This window comes from Corvus brachyrhynchos, unplaced genomic scaffold (genome assembly GCF_000691975.1).
Source record: "Corvus brachyrhynchos isolate BGI_N302 unplaced genomic scaffold, ASM69197v1 scaffold864, whole genome shotgun sequence".
In the NCBI taxonomy this organism is placed as follows: Eukaryota; Metazoa; Chordata; class Aves; order Passeriformes; family Corvidae; genus Corvus; species Corvus brachyrhynchos.
The window spans coordinates 1,235,494-1,240,671 of record NW_008237871.1 but is presented as its reverse complement, the minus strand read 5'-3'; the positions used below and the strand labels follow the sequence as shown (position 1 = coordinate 1,240,671).

The following is a 5,178-nucleotide window of genomic DNA, read 5'->3' as shown; positions in this document are numbered from 1 at the left end:
TCTTCGACGTCCTGACGGCGCAGCTGGGCCTCGGCCCCGAGCGGTGAGTGCGGCTCGGCGGGGGCTCAGCCCGGGGGGCACCGTGCTCACCCCAAGGGCAGGGAGAGCGTCCTCCCATCGGTCCTACAGGTTTGTGTGGTCCATGGATATGGAACACGACAAACAAATACCAAGGGGATGTTCAGAATAGTGAGGATAGTGGCAGTTCCCATGTCCTCCAGGAGGTTAAGCTGTAATGCAGATCCAAGACTAGATTGAAAACACTTAAGTGCTCTTGGATGCGTGCTCACCCCAAGGGCAGGGAGAGCGTCCTCCCATCGGTCCTACAGGTTTGTGTGGTCCATGGATATGGAACACGACAAACAAATACCAAGGGGATGTTCAGAATAGTGAGGATAGTGGCAGTTCCCATGTCCTCCAGGAGGTTAAGCTGTAATGCAGATCCAAGACTAGATTGAAAACACTTAAGTGCTCTTGGATGCTGAATCCCAGACATGTGGTTTGGAGCCAGATAAAACCATAGACTGGTATGCAGTTGTTGAACAGTCTAGGCATTACTGTTCTCTAAAGATAGTAGTTCCAGCTGGTGAAACTAGTGCAAAACCCCACTGGAATTGGTAGACCTTCACAGGGTCTATGACCTTCACAGGCCAAATGTTGGAACAAGGCTGTTCCTGAAGGTCAGCCATGTCCATCTCTGCTCATCTTACCCATCTCCCCAAAGGAGAGTGATAATAATATTTTCCCTGCCTCTTGGATGCTGTCAGGATAACTCCCTGACAAGATTATGCACTACATGAGTCTTTCTAAAATGGACAAGTACCTCATTTAAAGTGTTGAAATTCAGACTGTTTGTGTGAGTGAAGTCTGGCACCTGTTTTTACCCTGCCCATACACAGTTTATGTTTGCTTCTGTTAAATTAACACCTTGAAGTGTAAGACAGTGAGACCCTAGTGCAGATTTTCTACTGTGTTGCAAATTGGGCAGGAATAATGTTTAATTGTAAAATAATGTTTCCTGTGCACGTTTTTGCTCTTATGCCCAAAAGGATTGTCATCCGCTTTTACCCACTGGAGCCCTGGCAGATTGGCAAGAACAGGACAGTCATGACATTCCTGTGATCCTTTGAGCGGCTGACTGGAACAAAGCAATGATGAAGACAACGCAGAGATGACCAGCTCTATCTATCTACTTGCTTCCTCTTGTGATCAAATCCGTGTAGCTCTACACCTTCACTGAATGATTTACTTTTGTCTTTGCATCCTGTACACACAAGGCTGAAGAGTGAGGCAATCAGCTGTACTGATTTTACTGAATATAGTTCAAAGTCTTTGTCTCAAGCCCAGGCCTAGATAAAGCTGCTTGTACCAGTAAAAAGTTTAATTCTAGAACACTTGGCTTTACTGAGGACCAGAGAGGTTCTGAGGTTTATCCAGTTTTTCTCATCGTTTGTAAGGCAGAAAAAAATCCTTTTTTCTGTTTCTTTGTGGCAGCAGAAGGGTCCCAGGCCAGCAAAGATGACCTGGAAGTCAAATTCTTTTCTTTTTCAGGCTCTTCTGAAAGCCCTTTCTGGAAAGAGAGGGATTATTGGGAGAGAAGTTTAGGCATTGAAGGCTCATGTCAGGTCTTGTGCTCTGTGCTCTGCCATTGCCACCTCCTGTGATTGGTCCTACAAGGTGTTACTTGTTCACAAGATTTTCAGGGCTGAACATCTGTGTGCTGATGGCAGTGTCTGGAGGAGAGAGTCACTTCTGAAGACCTGCACTGTGCCACCAAAAAATATATTGAAGTTTCTGCTACTGCCAGCTTTAATTCCTGTTATTCACTGTTCAGAGTCCTTTTCCTCGCTGTTATGGGGAGTTTTGGGATGATACAGCATCTCACTGTGATCTGTGGCTGATGTTTCCAGCTCAGTGTCCCTGCAGAGAAGTGCTTTGGGTTTTTAGGATCCCTCACTTTATAACTGGAATACACACGGCATTTTATTAAAACAAAAGCAGGGTACTTTTTATGTAGAATGTTGTCTCTGCTTTCTGCTAATAATAAAAACATTTATCAGTTCCCTTTCACTTTGTGATGAGGTCAGGGAGCTCAGCAGAGCTGAGAGCACATCCCTGGGACATGGGGGTCCATGGGAACACAAGGCTGAAGGGGGCTTCTGTGCTCCTTCATCATTCTAAATGGAGTCTAATTTGCTTATGGCTTGAGGTCTCAAGGTTATTGAAAATATTTCTTCTAATTACCATTTAGAGTTGTTTGTTTCCTATACACCAATAATAACTTACATGTTTGCCAGATCTGTAAGGACTATAATACCAAACACAAATTTGTGTATCAGGCTGGGGGGCTACTCCTTATCTGGTTAATAAACTGTAGCAGAACTTCTTTTGATAAGTGTCAGTTTATTGGCTCACAGCACTGGGGATTTGTAGGTCTTAGTGCTTAGAGACAGACATCGTGGCTGCCCAGGTCTCCCCACTTTCTCAGGAGGTCTCTTCAATCAAACTTTTTTGAAACTCAGGCAGTGAACAGGTGGGTGAACTGAGTCTGAGAACACTAACTCAGGAGTACTGTGTTGCAGGGAAGGGGGTGGACAGCCCTGGCTTTGCACCAGCTTGAGGTGAATAATCTGAAATGCAGAAAATGATCTCACTTTAATTCTGATCTGCAGATGGTTCATTTCCTGGAAGTCCTTCTGCCTCTTGAAGTAACAAACATAAACCCTTGCCAAAGCCTTTGTTTCTGTCAGAGCAAGTTTGCTCAGCCCTGGGCCCCAGTTCTCCTGGTTTTGGGCCAAGTTGGCCACCCTGGGGACTTCTGCAGGCTCTGTGCTTTCCTCTCATCCTTGGCTGCTCCCATTGTGGGCTTGTGCCTGGGAACAACTTCTCCACTATTGCAGAGTTGAGCAATAAGATTTAAGAAAGTTCATGTTGATCTGAAGAAATGGCCTATTTTTTCTTCACTGAGCTAATGTTAGAGTAGGTTTGACAGTATTTTGGGACTCAAGAAGGATAACCTGCAAAGGGGTTATGCAAGCCCCTGGAACCCACCCTAGTGCATGAACACAGCAACCAACAGAAGCAGGAAACATTTTTCACACATCAGGTAGGAGAAAATCAGATACACCACCCTTAACTATGGCTCAGCAATGACATTATAAAATCCCTTTCTCTTGAATGCTATGTGCAGATTGTCCTTCTTCCATGGGCTGGAGCCTGCCTGACATCTGGAGTTAGTATCTCCCAGCTATGTTTTTTTTAACTGTTGTAACTTCCCAAGCTTAACCTCCTAAGATTAACAAGTATTTCTGCTCCCCAAAGTGGCCTCTGTTGTTTGAGAACGCTGTATAGGCATATGTTCAAATTGAAAGGTAATGCCCTGATTTTGAACACTGAGTAACCATTTCCTAGCCTCAAACCTTTGAACTTTGGACAATCTTTCTGTGTATTTACAGTGGAGAGGAGCAGTGAGGCCCTGAGGATGCTGCAGGGCACTACTGACAGAAAAGTACTACAGCGTTGTGATAGCTTTTAAGTTACTCTCCAAATGTGACTGTGATGCTGCTGCTCACAGCAACCCTGTACTTGGTGTGTCATGATGGAAGGAAGGGCATTAACACAAATGAGACCCTGGAGATGGTACATTTGAGTTGAAGAGGACTCTATAGTGCTAAGTGGTGATTCAGTGCAGTGCTTGAGCACAAGCTTACCTTTATTAGTGTGATGTGATGTGATGTAGCAACAGGAGGATTTAAATGTGAGGTCCTATCCCACAGTTGGGGCCTTGCCAGTCTGTCTGGCATGTGCTTGGGCTGTCCTGAGGTCTCTGTGGGGCTGCAGGTAGCACACCTGCTCTTTAAGACTCCCTGTTGTATGACTGTCTTACACTTGAATAAAGTTATTTACACAAGGAGCTGTCACAGTGGTGCTTGGCTTCACTTCTTCCATCTTGCAGGGGCACAGAAGTGTGTTCCCATCTCCAGCTAGCTCCATGGCAAGCTTTAGGGAAACCCAGTGGCCTTGGGCTGATTTCCAGCCCCCTGGGCAGGGGATCCACACACATTCACGGTTTTGCCCACACACCCTAAACAAGCCATGACTGAAGCTCCTGGGGCAGAAGAACATCTGACCTTCCTGTCACCTGTTGAGGAGGAACAGTCTTTAGACCTATTAATTTCTGAAGTTGGAATCCATATTTTGCAGATGGGCTGCAAAAAGAGGATGACAGTGCCTTAATTTGTGAAGGAAAGCAGCTCTGCCCAGTGTTGATTGTGCAGGTGTTAGGGTGTTTGAGGGATGAAAAGGCAAGGAACTGCGTTCTGCCCTTGCACCATTTTTCTGTGAGAAATCCCCAGACCTTTTCAATTTGGAAGATCAACCCCACATTTTGGAGCTGGGCTGCTGAAAGATAATGACAGTACCTTTCCTTGGGAAGGAATGCTCGTGATCCCACTGTTGATGGTTCAGACAAGACTGTCCAGAGGTACAGGAAACACCTTTCTGTCCTGACAGCTTTTGAGTGGGATCAGTCCTTACACATATTTATTTTTGGAGGTGGTATCCAGATTTTGGTGGTGGGTCACTTAAAGGGAATGGTGATGCTTTTCCATGTGAAAGAAAACATCTAGACCCAGTTTTTCAGGTGCAGGTAACAGGCAGCTCAGGGGAGGTAACGGCCAGCACGACTTTTCTGTCCTGCTGCTTTTGGTGTTGGAGTAATCAGAGTCTTAAGCTGCGCCAAGGGAGGTTTAGATTGGATATTGGGAGGAATTTCTCCACAGAAAAGCTGATTAAGACACTAGATCGTGCTGCCTAGGGAGGTGGTGGAGTCACCGTCCCTGGAGGTGTTTAAAGAAAGACTGGACGTGGCACTGGGTGCCCTGGTCTGGCCGATACGGTGCTGTTCGGACCCAGCTCGCACTCGGACCCCAGAGCGCTTTTCCAACCCAACCGATCCCGGGATTCCGTGACCCGCGAGCGCCCTCAGCCCCAGCTCCCGCCCTCCGGCCTCCCAGTGCTCAGCGCTCCCATTGGCCGGCTGGGGAAGGGCGGCTCGGCCAGTGAGGCGCTGCCTTATTGGCGCCGTGGCTCCGGTGGCGGTGTCCGCCCGGCTCCGCGGAGGCGCAGCCGGCGTCTGGGCCCTGTCCCGTGAGGGCAGCGAGAGCCCGGCCTGGGCGG

General features: G+C 47.4%; 1 long non-coding RNA gene across 1 annotated transcript; it reads left to right on the top strand.

The window, feature by feature from the left end:
• Window positions 1-2,390, top strand: LOC103614206. Its single transcript, XR_552323.2, has 2 exons — window positions 1-43; window positions 1,050-2,390. It is a non-coding gene; the product is annotated as an uncharacterized LOC103614206 (long non-coding RNA).
• Window positions 2,391-5,178: the final 2,788 nt, after the last annotated feature.